This window comes from Saccostrea echinata, unplaced genomic scaffold (assembly GCF_033153115.1).
Source record: "Saccostrea echinata isolate AGI-Se365-2 ecotype Australia unplaced genomic scaffold, CSIRO_AGI_Sech_v1 ptg000008l, whole genome shotgun sequence".
In the NCBI taxonomy this organism is placed as follows: Eukaryota; Metazoa; Mollusca; class Bivalvia; order Ostreida; family Ostreidae; genus Saccostrea; species Saccostrea echinata.
In genome coordinates, this window is record NW_026889757.1 from 8042427 (window position 1) to 8057304 (window position 14878).

Genomic DNA, 14878 nt, shown 5'->3' on the forward strand with positions numbered 1-14878 from the left:
TTGATTGTTTAATTCCAGAATTTCAGGTCTGTTCTTTATATTATTTTCATGTATGATTGTGATTTTGTATGTTTATGTGAAAGTGAGTGAAAAAGGTGTTTGAATGGTGAATGCAAGTTTGAGAGATTGTGTAAATGAGCAGTATAAATATTTTATCAGACATTTCACTCTAATTCAAGAATTAAATTGTATATATGTAGGACTGAGTGAAATGAATAAATAAGTCTAAAGTTGTAAAACTATTTTTTATAATTAACTTGTATAACTGTAATGTGATTAATAGTAAAATTAGGAATTTTATCTTTTGTTTCATATAATTTAAATAATTCTTCAAATTTAAAAGCATAGGTATTTTTCATTAAATAAAGCAGTTATTATTATTAAAGATTTTTAAAGCAGCTAAGGGAGATTACTCATTGTTATGCATTCCTTATAGGACTGTCACAGCTACATGTGTAACAGCTAGTATATAATCCAGACCTTTTGACCATATTAAAGGTAATTTATGTGTTTTATGTTTATGTGTTGTTCCATTATATGTATGTGTTGACAGAACTTATTTTTGAGTATTTGTCATGCATGTCTATATTTTATGTTGAATTAAATTTCATGTGTGTTATGTCCAATGCATGAAATTGTATTTGTGTTAATGTTCAATATGAAATCACATAAGATTATTTGATTTAGAATTATTTAATATCAGATAATGATTTTTGATAATTATTATGATTTTTTATTTTAAATGACTAAATTAATAAAGGAAATATTTTTATGATAAATTGATCTGTGATAAAGAAGTGGTAATTATTTTTATATCAATTTAATTTAAAGAGAATATGAATTATAAAGTATGAGATTTATTATAATGATGATATACTATAATGGAGTTAAATGTGTATTTTTAGCTTGTCTAATAATTGTTATTGTTATTACAGGGTCTACTATATTATACTACTCTACTGTTACCATGGTTACTATTATTTAATAAAATACAACAATGAAGCAAGGATCAACTGCGTTTTTAAATTATTCAACGAACCCTATTACATTTTGGCGCCCAACGTGATGTTTACTGCAGTCCTGGATCATCTGATGTCGACTGGTATTTAGATCGGGATCGGAATTCAACGCTCAACACCGGAAAGTGAAAATAGCGTGTGAACCATCACAGAGATTTGACAACTTGTGTTTTCCTTCTTTTCAACGCTGGAATAATTCTGTTCATCGTCGATATTCATCTCCGGAGGGATCGAGACATTAAGATGTTCTACTTCTGGTAAATATACTTAGCTGTAGTGCTATATTTACATGTAGAATAGATCTCTGCGTACGCATATTCTAAACCAGACAGAATTCTTCGTCGTCAAAGTGCACTAGTGTCAACGAATTGTGTTTACATTATTAATCTAGGCCTATACAAAACTTACTGTATGCATACAATTACTTGCTATTCTGCAGAAACATTATTGTGTGTTTAGTGTGTATATTTGACTCTAAAGACAACATGGTAAGAGTTTGTTGTGTATTTATTTTACTTGCATAGTCATACTCGAGTTTTTGGTGTTTTCTGAATTAAGTCAAGGTCAAGGTCACGGTACCGGAAGTGTGTTTGTTTACATTTTTTTTCTTTCTTTCTCCCTTCATTTTTTTTTGTATTTAGATAAGCCATTTATTTATTAATTTATTTTTGAAAACAAAACATTTATTAAATGAAATAAATAGGAGTATAAGTCATCAGGGATTTCAGATAGGTTGAGAGATAGTGTTGTTTGAAAGGAAACATACACACATCTTGCTTGCACACAGTTGTATTTTGTTTGAAGTTGTGATTTGAAGTTCAGTGGTTTGTTGTCCAAGGAGTTGTGTTGTAGTGTTGTATTTAGTTCTGTTTGGTGTAAGTAGGTTAAATTTCTGATCAATTTGAGTCTGGCATCAATTATCCGCATTAAGTTTTCGTAGTATCATTTAGATTGAAATATAATTAGTTATTTAGCTTGATAAGACATTTAATCAAATTTGAATTTCAGGTTTAATTTTTTTTTTCAGCATATAAATAGTCAACTTAATTAAGTCTATTTATTTAGTTTATTTAAATTTATTTAGAATTTAATTACGACTTACAACTTTATTTTGTGTTTCACGTGATATTGCTCGAGTGTACATGTACAACGCGTTTTCGTGTTTTGAATACACAATTATTTCAACTACAATACATCATGGCAACTGGAAAGGATCAAAAAAGCGATGAAATTGAAGGTACTGAGGAAGAGAGCCTGGAATTAAATGAATCACCAGAGAAAGGTTCCAAGGAGGATGAATACGCAAACTTGTTAAAAACCCTCAAAGAGTTAAAAGAGATGCCAAAAGTTAGCAACCCAGATGATTTGAAAATATGGATGCAAGAGTACTTGATGAAGTCTGGAGAACTATTAACTGGAGGTAAAAAGGCAGATGCCCATCCAGGAGAGAAAATAAAACATTTCACTCTTTCACCAAGTGCAATTAAAAAGGAACCACAGACTAGCATACCACCTCTCTTACCACCTCCGTTAGTTAAACCAAAGAAGCTTAAGATGAAAGGAGATAGCGATACTAGTAGTCCATTTCCTGTGTCAACTACAGAAACAGTCACTACAAGTATTCTAAAGGAACCACCAAAAATTTCTATATTCTCAGGAGGTATGAATAAGAATGAAACATCATATGACCTTTGGAGATATGAGGTCAGTTGTTTGTTGAGGGAGGAGATATATCCACGTCCATTGATACTTCAATCGATTAGACGATCTCTGAAAGGAGAAGCAGGAAGAGTTCAGATGAGGATAGGCCCTGAAGCTTCTATTGAGGAAATATTGCAGAAAATGGACAGTGTGTTTGGAGATATAGAAAAGAAAGAAGATATCCTTGCTCATTTTTACGGAGCTAGACAAAAAGAAGATGAAACCGTTACTGCGTGGAGTTGTCGCCTAGAAGACATTTTAGGCAAGGCTGTTATTCAAGGAATAGTTAGAAGGAACGCTATGGATAGTATGCTACGATCAATGTTATGGACAGGACTGAAGCCATCATTGAAAGATATCAGTGGCCACAAGTATGATGCGATAGAAGATTTTGATGGTTTACGAGTAGCACTTAGACAAATTGAGATGGACCAAGTTTCAAGAGTATCCGCCATAGGAAATAAGCAAATTGCCAAATCATCTATTTCCAATGAATCAGATATGGAGGAAATCAAAGGGATGATACAACAACTCTCGGTCAGGATGGACAAATGTGAATCAACGAAACAGCCAGGAAGACAGGAAGGTCCAAATTCATCAAAACATCAATATATAAGACCAGATCAACAATTCAGACAAAGATTTCCACAAAGTAATCAATACCAACCAAGATTTCTACAACAAGAACAGCAGATTAGACAATATAGACCATTTCAATCTCAATTTAACCAGAGGAGACCACCAACACCGAGAACGCATGGCATGGATGAAGTACAGTGCTTTCGCTGTGGACAGTATGGCCATATAAAATTAGGCTGTAGAGTGAAAATTGACCACACACGCAGGAATTTAAACATGAAGAAGCCTATGGAACAGGGCCGCCGATAGGCTTAAATTATGCACTAGGTCCTACAAACAGAGTGCCAGCAGGATTAACTGGTGAGCCTACAGAAGCAGAAATATTTATCAACCATCAACCTGTTAAATGTTTGCTAGATACTGGATCAACAGTCTCCACAGTATCAGAAAATTACTACAGAAAAAATTTAAAGGATACAAAATTACAAGATTTGACACACATTTTAGACATTGAATGCGCAAGTGGAGAAAAGCTTCCTTATTTAGGCTACATTGAACTTGAAATCAAAATTCCAGATTTACAGGAAAATTTTCCCATACTTCTTCTTGTGACACCAACTAGCAACTACAGTTCAGAGGTTCCCATTTTACTAGGCACCAATATTCTTCTGACCATCATGGATAAACTCAAAGAACAACATGGCAACAAATATCTACAAAATTCTAAATTGAGAACATCATGGTATTTGGCTTTTAGATGCATCACAATTCGGGAAAAAGAGCTCAACAGGAATAACAACACTTTGGCTTTGATCAGAAATACATCTCATCATCCGATAATTATTCAGCCAAATTCAGTCATGGAAATTCCAGGAGAAATGTACAAACAAATTCCTTACTTCAATACAACATGTATTCTACAATCATCAGAAGACTCCTACTGCTATCAGGATTTAGATGTGGAACCGCAGCTGATAGATTATGACTTCAATGCCAAACAAATCATCAATGTCTGCGTTTCAAATGTGACAACGAGAACAATCAACATCCCACCTAGAGCAGTCATCTGCGAAGTACAACCTGTCACAATAGAAGAAATGCCACAGAAAATTGAGACGGCAGATATAGATGTCATGAAGAAAATTACCATTATGAAATCAAAGTTATCAGATGAAGAATATCAGAGAGGAAAACAACTCATAGAGTCATTCAGAGATATATTTTCCACCAGTGACAGTGATATAGGACATACAGATCAGGTCACACATAGAATTGATTTACTGGATGAGAAACCGTTTAAACAACGATATCGGAGTATACCACCATCCATGTACAATGAAGTCAAGAAACATATACAACAACTTTTAACAACAGGCATGATTAGACCTTCCCATAGTCCTTGGGCATCCAATGTTGTTCTGGTGAGAAAGAAAAATGGAACACTAAGGCTATGTGTGGATTACAGACAACTCAACAAGATCACTAAGAAAGACAGCTATGCTTTACCAAGAATGGAAGAAATTTTCAATTGTTTAGAGGGCAGCAAGTACTTCAGTATTATTGATATGAAAAGTGGATACCATCAGATAGAGATCAAAGAGAGCCACAAAGAAAGGACAGCATTCACAGTTGGCCCTTTAGGATTTTTCGAGTACGAGAGAATGCCGTTCGGACTAACAAATGCACCGGCAACTTACCAACGCATGATGGAGAATATTCTACACGATTACCATCTGAACATATGCTGCATATTTATTGACGACATCATTATATTTGGAAGAACATTTGAAGAACATCTAGAAAACATAGAGAAAGTACTTACTAGGATACAACAGGCCAATCTGAAGTTATCACCAGAAAAGTGCAGTTTCTTCAAGGACAAGGTAAGGTATATAGGACATATTGTTTCATCCGAGGGTATTGAAATCGATCCGGAAAAGACAGAAAAAGTCAACAAATGGCCTACACCGAAAAATCCAGAGGAGGTAAGAAAGTTCATTGGTTTTGTAGGATACTACAGAAGATTTATCAAAGATTTTAGCAAGGTAAGTAAGCCGCTTACAGATCTTATGCCAACTCCACAGAAGCAGAAAACTAAGAAAGCAAACAGAAAGAAATGGGAATGGGGAGAAAAACAGGAAGAAGCCTTTAGAACTTTGAAACATCACTTAACATCCGCACCAATTCTGGCATATGCTGACAGCCATTCTCCGTTTGAGCTTCATACCGATGCATCCGGAGTAGGACTTGGAGCAGTTTTGTATCAGCAACAGGATGGAATGAAGCGAGTAGTGGCATATGCAAGCAGAGGACTGACAAAGTCAGAGGCTAAATACCCCCCACATAAATTGGAATTTCTTGCCATGAAATGGGCCATATGTGACAAATTTAAGGACTATCTTTATGGACAGGATTTTACAGTGCTGACAGATAACAACCCAATGACGTACGTGCTAACGACAGCCAAATTAGATGCCACAGGACACCGATGGCTTGCCACATTATCAGCATTTAATTTCAACATCTTGTATAGACCAGGGAAGAAGAACAATGACGCTGATGGACTTAGTAGAATCTCACCACCTGTAAACATGGAGTCAATATCATTAGATTCAGTCAAGGCTATCTGTAACTCAAGGATTTCTGGACCTTACATTGAAAACTTGTCAACATCAGTAAATTTAGAAGAGGATGGAACAGTTACAATGGACAAAGAGATAATAGACTGGACAAAAGCACAGAAGGTAGACCCAGAATTAGACAAAATAATTCATTTCGTTAAGTTAGGCAGAAAACCAACAGTTGCAGAAATTGGACCATCACCTTACATCAGACAATTTCATCATCTTAAATTGCAGAATGATATTTTGTACAGAGAGGTTATCTACAATGAGGAAAACAAGAAACAGCTAGTTCTACCATCAGATCATATAAATACAGTATTGAAAGCACTACACAATGATATGGGACACCCTGGGAAAGATAGAACATTATCATTAGTACGAGAGCGATTTTACTGGCCAGGAATAGACAGAGATGTAGAAGACTGGATACATTCATGTGGAAGATGTGTTAAGAGAAAAACACCAGTAAACCAGAGAGCTCCACTGATAAGCATCGAGACCTGTTTTCCTTTACAACTTGTCTGTATGGATTTCCTGAGCCTGGAAAAATCTAAAGGAGGACAAGAGAACATACTCATCATAACTGACCATTTTACTCGCTATGCACAAGCCATTCCAACTCACAATCAAACAGCTAAAACAACAGCAAGAGCTTTATTTGAAAACTTCATAGTACATTACGGGATACCAGAAAGGATACACTCGGATCAAGGAACCAACTTTGAAAGTGCCATTATAAAAGAACTCTGCATATTAACAGGAATGAAGAAATCTAGAACGACCAGTTACCACCCCATGGGAAACGGCATGTGCGAAAGATTCAACAGAACACTTCTAAATATGTTGGGAACATTGGAAAAAGAAAAGAAAAATGACTGGAAATCATATGTACCATCACTTGTTCATGCATACAATTGTACAAAACACGAAACTACAGGAGTATCACCTTATTTTTTAATGTTCGGGAGGAATCCGAGACTACCGATAGACGTTGCCTTTGGGATAAGAAAAGAAAATCAAGAATCCAAGACCAAATACATAAGTGACTTAAGGGAAAGACTTGCTAGCGCATATCAATTAGCAGAAAAAAATGCAAAAGAAGCACAGATGAGACAAAAGACAACATACGACATTAAGGCAAGAGGAATATCTTTACAAAAAGGAGACAGGGTTTTAGTTAAAATTTTGGCATTCGAAGGAAAACATAAAATTTCAGACAAGTGGGAGGATACCCCTTATGTAATACTAGAGCAACCCAACAAAGACATCCCAGTTTATACAGTTATTAGAGAAGATGGATCAGGAAAGAAGAGAAATTTACATAGGAATTTACTTTTACCTATTGGTTATTTATCAGAATCAACAAATTTTCCACCGCAGGACAAACCCATCCCTAAGCCACGAACCAGGCTGACAAGGAAGAAAGAAATCACAGATAGAGAGAATTCAGTGACTGATTCCCAGTCAATTTCTGAGTCTTCTTCTGAAGATGAAACATATGAGGTTAAAACATCAGTCAGGACGAGAAAATTTTTAAAGAAGGATGATAAGGATAATGCTGATCAGCAGATTACAACAGAGAAACCACAGGTTACACCAGAGAAACCACAGATTATAGAAGAAAAATCACAGGATATCCAAGAAAACGAAGAGATTATACAGGAGAATGAAGAGATTATACAAGAGAACAAAGAAGTAGTACAAGACAATCAGGAAGATGCTAAAGAACCTAAGGAGACAGAAACTGAAGATGTTCAGGAAGAGGTACCCTTACCTGAAACATCCGTAACATTACGAAGATCGCAAAGGGTAAGAAAACCACCAGAGTGGTATTCTTCAGGCAAGTATATAACAAAGTCATTGGTGCAGTCACCATGGGAGGAAAAAATAAATTGTATACAAAGTCTTGTTTCTAATACCAATTTATTTTCAGGGATGGAGAAAGATGTAGCAGCAACTATACTTAACATAATTGACCACGGTTAGAATGACGAGGACGTCATTTGCCACCTGGGGGGAATATGTGGTGAAGTGTAAATATTTGAAAAGTGTATATAGTTTTAGTATTTTAGATTTTGTGTTTATTTGACAGGTTTAGTATTATCATCTACAAAATAATTGTGACATTATTATTTACAGGAAATTTATTTAATTTCACTTATTTATATTTCAGGAATTTATTATTTATTTAAGGTATATTATACTTTAGAAGATACAATTATTTAGGAATTACTTTAGTATAAATAAATATGTTTCCCTTATAGTATTTATAGTAATAAACTTTGAGAGGTCAGTGACCTATGAAGTGACCCATCAGTGAGATTTCATTGGTCGGGGTTTTTGGAGGGAAATCTCTTTGTGGGCAGTGTATTTTTGGTTAGAACTGGTCATACCAGTCTTTGTGTTCAAACTGAGAGGATGTCTTGATGTTCCTGATTTCATACATTTTTGGGGAGTAGCAGTTTATTTTCTTTGATTGTTTAATTCCAGAATTTCAGGTCTGTTCTTTATATTATTTTCATGTATGATTGTGATTTTGTATGTTTATGTGAAAGTGAGTGAAAAAGGTGTTTGAATGGTGAATGCAAGTTTGAGAGATTGTGTAAATGAGCAGTATAAATATTTTATCAGACATTTCACTCTAATTCAAGAATTAAATTGTATATATGTAGGACTGAGTGAAATGAATAAATAAGTCTAAAGTTGTAAAACTATTTTTTATAATTAACTTGTATAACTGTAATGTGATTAATAGTAAAATTAGGAATTTTATCTTTTGTTTCATATAATTTAAATAATTCTTCAAATTTAAAAGCATAGGTATTTTTCATTAAATAAAGCAGTTATTATTATTAAAGATTTTTAAAGCAGCTAAGGGAGATTACTCATTGTTATGCATTCCTTATAGGACTGTCACAGCTACATGTGTAACAGCTAGTATATAATCCAGACCTTTTGACCATATTAAAGGTAATTTATGTGTTTTATGTTTATGTGTTGTTCCATTATATGTATGTGTTGACAGAACTTATTTTTGAGTATTTGTCATGCATGTCTATATTTTATGTTGAATTAAATTTCATGTGTGTTATGTCCAATGCATGAAATTGTATTTGTGTTAATGTTCAATATGAAATCACATAAGATTATTTGATTTAGAATTATTTAATATCAGATAATGATTTTTGATAATTATTATGATTTTTTATTTTAAATGACTAAATTAATAAAGGAAATATTTTTATGATAAATTGATCTGTGATAAAGAAGTGGTAATTATTTTTATATCAATTTAATTTAAAGAGAATATGAATTATAAAGTATGAGATTTATTATAATGATGATATACTATAATGGAGTTAAATGTGTATTTTTAGCTTGTCTAATAATTGTTATTGTTATTACAGGGTCTACTATATTATACTACTCTACTGTTACCATGGTTACTATTATTTAATAAAATACAACAATGAAGCAAGGATCAACTGCGTTTTTAAATTATTCAACGAACCCTATTACATATCTATTACTAGTAACCATTTCAACACTGTTCATCGAAATTATAAGGCGAAACTAAACAATTTTTGTTCTTCTGTGATATATATACTGTAGTACCAAGTTTTATTGAAATCGATCAAAAACCGTGAAGACGTTCTGAAAGATTTTATTTTCACAAACCATTACAACAACGATTTGCCGACATCTAAATATGAAACACAAAAATATGTACATAAATGTACATATTTTTGTGTACTTTACTAACGCATCGGACCAAACCGCAGAAGTAAAACTCTTATCATTCTGAAAAATTGTTAAAAGACGGACATATAGACGATTGGACAAGCTACTATCACATTAGCTCTTTTGGTCACATATCATATAAATACAGTATATGCATAATCATCTAAATACCGCAGTATAAACATTTTCACATCAAACAAAGTATAACAGTTTATAATTAAACTTATTAAATTTAATGCTGATGTTCATTTAATTACTGTCACTTTCAATGAAATGTAATTTCATACCGAACTAGATCTTCAATTTTACACAAACACGCACATCTCTCATACTAATGTTACATGTACAATAATGTACAAAAATACGAATAACATACAATCCTTATGAATGGGTTTTTCTTTCATATTTATCGGGTGGCAATAAATACAAAAATTACATGGGTGGTAAATTAACATATTCTGACATTAAAGTTGGGGTAATCTAATAAAGTTGTCACAAACGTATTTTTTTATCAGTTGGTGGAAGAAGAAGGTCAATCTTTAAGAAAAAAAAAGAAAGAATAAAAACACAAAAATGCCTGCAATAACAGGCCTCAAGTGATCTTTATGAGTGTATCAGCAATTACACCTATGATGTTGTATACAAAAAGTATTGCATCTTAGTTATATTATATTGATCGCATTTAATCTATTAAAAAAAAAAGAATATGCGTCAATATAGTCGAAATTTATCAGTCTGGTCGAACCCCCGAACGGGGGTAAACGGAAATGGGAAATCCATACCCCCAAACGGGGGTACGAGCATGCGCAGATGCTTAAAAATGTGCGTATTTCACGCAAAAAGTAGGGGTTTACAAAAATCGCCGGTGCAAAGTAACGGATTATTTGGCAAATGTAAAACCACTCGGAAATGATAGATTAAAGGTGTTTTTAGAGTTTGTATTTTACAAAAATACAACTTTATTGTACAAATCGGGATTTATTCACTGGCAAAGTTGGCGATCTTTTGCTCCTTGACATGCAGGTATTTAAGATAAAACATTCGATAAACAGACATAAGCAACTAATACTAAATTGAAATTATATAAAAAAAGGATTATTCTACATTATATCTTTTATTTTCATAATGAAATGCAAGAAAAAATGTTGCTAATATCGAATTGTTTATTATCGTGGGTTTCAGTCCGCGTTTCCTCTGACTAGCAATCAACGGTCTTTATTATCGATAATCATGCCCAGGAAGTGGAACAAAAATACATATAAAAATAAAATTCAAATGAAATCTATCGTATTTATTGTCTTTTATATCTTATAAGAATTAAATAAAATGTTTGGCAACATGTTGTTGTAGTTTGGTTTTTTTTATATTAATAAATATGATTGTTTGAGAAAACACGATTGTATTTTATTTTATTTAAATCTAGGTTCTAAATGAATATTTTCCTCATTCTTAGAATATTTTTCCTTGTGTTTTAAATTCCACAATCTTAATTGAGACGTCCTACAAAATAATAATTAATTTCATGAAATGACGGAAAATATTTCGTTAATCCTACAGTATAAATTCAAACTATGGAAAACTTAAACTGTTAATTTTTTTCTGTTGAAATTTTACCAATTTCATAGCAGAAATAACATGATTATCGATCTTTTTCCTTAGATAAATGATATATAGGCAAGTTTGTTTATATTGGATACGGCAAGAGTTACTGTTCTTGCGCATTGCATGACGGGACGGAAAACCCTCGTTTGGGGGTATACCCCCGTTCGGGGGTTCGACTAGACTGTTTATATTATCGCTAAGCGAAAAATTCACGATATAATGTGAAAATTGGGCATTTATTAGCGGAAAAAAAGGCCACAATGTGAAAGGAACACATTTATTCGCAATATAACGCGGAATTTATGATTTTAAGTTTCGCAAAATCACTTGTTTTTTTTTTATTCTACGAAAATGAGCTCAATGGGCTTTCGTAAAATACAAACCCCAAAAATTCAAAATAAAATAAAATAAAATAAAAATAAAAGAAACAAGCACGATTTCTTTGAAAATCCGATAAAAATGGATATCAAAAAAGGGTCTGTAGGTGTTATAAATAATTATACAATGAAAAACTGATGAAATTTCAAATTAACATATTAAAGTCGTGTCTTGATGTTTAAAACGTGGCATAATGGAGTGCGCGCCCGACAAGCCCAGAGGCTAGAAAATATTCACGAATTGATTTTTTAATCCTGTGACAATCTTTCATCGTACAACCTTTCAATCACATACTCTCCAAAACCGAATCAGCAATAGAGAAAAAGAAAAGAATCTGAGGAAATTGCTAATTTTGTAACACTGCGAGTTACAAAAATGATTCCACCCACATCTCCTTTGTTACTCTCGATAATTATGGTCATTGACATCTATAAAAGAGTGATGAACTAATCAATGGAGTATACCTAATAGTTCAAAGAAGACATCAATACCACACATTCTGGTCCAGCAATTTTATGTAATGGTTTTTAATATTGTAAAAATTTGCTCATTACATATTCAGAATGTCATTTTCTAATCACATACCATTAGAAGAGAGAGTTTATGAGCCTCAGTGCTCATTTAAGTTGGCATCGTTCCATATTTTTTGCTACATTAATCAAGGCTGTAAAATCAATAAATTAAATTTTCCAATTTAATTTACTCTGCATTTATTTAATTCAATTAAAAAATGTGTATTTTCATTTTTCAAAGGAGATGGGTGAACAAAGCGCACAAAATGCCTATAGCTTCAGATATATAAAAATCATAATCAGTTTGTGCATTTAGTATTTAGAGTAAAGTTCTCATTATTGAACTTCATAAAATTATGATAAAAAAATATCTGAGGAAAATTTTGTCGGCAAAAATTATTCTGTTATTAAAAAAATAATGTGGTATTCGTGGTTTTTGTAAATAACACACTGCTTTAACAATGAATATGTCGTGGTGCAGTGGTTAGAGCGTTTGCTCTAGAGTTGCGGAGTAAGGATATGATCCTTACGTTGCGGGTTCGAATCCCACTGTGGGACGAGGAGACCGGTTTTTGGGTGAGACCGTATAAACCGCGGTCCCGTGTCGCAGTAGGTGCTGGCTCGAAAAAGATTCCTCATTGGCCCTGAGTGCCGAGTATAGGTCAAAATTTGCAGCTCTCCACCGTCAAGTGGTTGCGTCTCTAAATGAGTGAAAAATTCACGGGAGGGACATTAAACAACAAACAAAACAATGAAGTCATTTTCTCATTTTCTGAACATACATTGTACTTAACTCATTTTAAAATGGTTAATAAATACAAAGTACATGCATGTATTTGTATTCTATAATATGTATTCTAAAATGAATAAAAGATACTAGTACTATGCTGAAACATATTCTTAAACAGAAATAAGTCTTACAAAATATTCAATACTTGTTTTTTTTTTTACACAGTAATAAGTAATAATAATAATAATAAGTAAATTTTATTTTTTTAATAATCAAATGCTAAGATTTAACTCTTGTTTCCTCAAAGCCATAATTTGACACAAATTTTGTTTCAAAATAAACATTATCTCTAATATGTAAAGTTGTCAAAACTGGACAAATTGGATGCTCATTACTTCCTTACAATACATTGTTCAGTTGATTACTTGTTTTATCCTGAAGAAATATCAATATCTACAAAAACATTAAGAGACATAGTTGGCAAATTGACCTGCTGTGAAAACTTAAGGTCATCCTCCCCCTGGTCACTAATATGACATTTTGCTTTAACAATAATAATTTTTCAAAAAGAAATCAAATGATACAGTTGAACTTCAGTATCTCTGAACACTGACATCTCAAATACCATCACAGAGTTGTTGAAGTACAGCTGTAAGATGGAATTCTCGACAACTTTTTCTTTATGTATTTTACATTAACATAACTATATTAAATCCTCAAATAGCTTTAAGTTTTTTCTCCATCCCATCAATTCTGAGATAATAAAATTTCACTGTAATTGAAATGCAAACAATTTCTTTATATCTTACAGTGAAACATTTGATAGAAACCACCTTTTTAACTCTAAAATTATTCAAGGGAATAATGGTCCTTTAATCCCAATGAGAGTTATCTCTCTTAGAGGGCCAATTAACCTTTATCTCCTTGAAATTTCATTAAGATAATTCTGGTAAAAAAGTTCTAATTTTTTTTTGACAAACCTGTAATTTAATAATATGAAACAAACCTGTCATTTAATTATATAACAATTTGTTTAGGACCTATACTTTTCCCCAGGGTTCACAAAGCTACAGAATATGTTTCACTTCTTACAGAAACTAAAAGGTAAATATATAACAATCCAAAATTGGTGTTGTCTTGAATTTGTTGTAGTGGCTTCATACAAATCATACACTGTATTGTTTGAAAAGGAAATTTACACATAGGAAAGATTTTCTTTAGTTGTTAAAATAGTGGTAAAGACTTCTGAGGATTTTTTCTCTTTTTTTCCCCCTTTTTTTTTTTTTTTTACTTTACCTGCATTTTAATACATACACAAATAAAAATGATACAACTTCAACTTTCTACTTTCATATATTAAAATATTAATGTATAAAAATAAGCCAGCATAGAGACATAGATTCTATGAATTCAATATTAAGTACTACATGTAGTATATCTATAAATTAAACAAAAAAACAAACAAAACAGATTAAAAGATTATATAGTACCTTTATTTATCAGTTAAGTATACCATATATCTCAGTAAAAATAACTTACACCAACTCAAATTTTCAAACAACCAATGAAGATCAGATCTGGGGGAGGAATTGTAATTTGTATCTCCCATCTTGTTTCTCGGCTTTCTTGGAAGTGACCTTTTTTTTATGTATATTCCAATAAGTCTGAAATTTGATACTGTTGAGTGGTACCTGCTGTAGTGGCACCTTGTATCAGTGGTTGGACATGACCCATCACACAGGTAGGAATATCACGGCTCTTCCTCAGTTCATTCATTGTGCCATATGCTAGCTGTCAGATTACCATGTGCTGAAACATTGATTTTTTTATTTAATAATTTGAAGATTTTCTCACAGAATGCATTTGAAAATTTATTTAAAGGTGGTACCCTTAAAGACAAAATATGATTTCTTTTAGTTGTAGATTAAATCATTTCATTTTGTAGATTTATTATCAAAGACCTCGTATTCTATCAGCAAGATGTTTCATAAT

The 14878-nt window shown here is 32.5% G+C and overlaps 2 long non-coding RNA genes across 2 annotated transcripts in view; one reads left to right on the plus strand and one right to left on the minus strand.

The window, feature by feature from the left end:
* The first annotated feature begins 382 nt into the window (after positions 1-382).
* Positions 383-9397, plus strand: LOC133181359 (uncharacterized). Its single transcript, XR_009720461.1, has 4 exons — positions 383-498; positions 936-1276; positions 8832-8893; positions 9331-9397. It is a non-coding gene; the product is annotated as an uncharacterized LOC133181359 (long non-coding RNA).
* A 4940-nt stretch (positions 9398-14337) lies between these two features.
* LOC133181361 (uncharacterized) overlaps positions 14338-14878 on the minus strand; it is a 63338-nt gene continuing 62797 nt past the window's right edge. The window contains exon 3 of the long non-coding RNA XR_009720463.1: positions 14338-14695. This is a non-coding gene — a long non-coding RNA (uncharacterized LOC133181361). The remainder of the gene's footprint in view (positions 14696-14878) is intronic.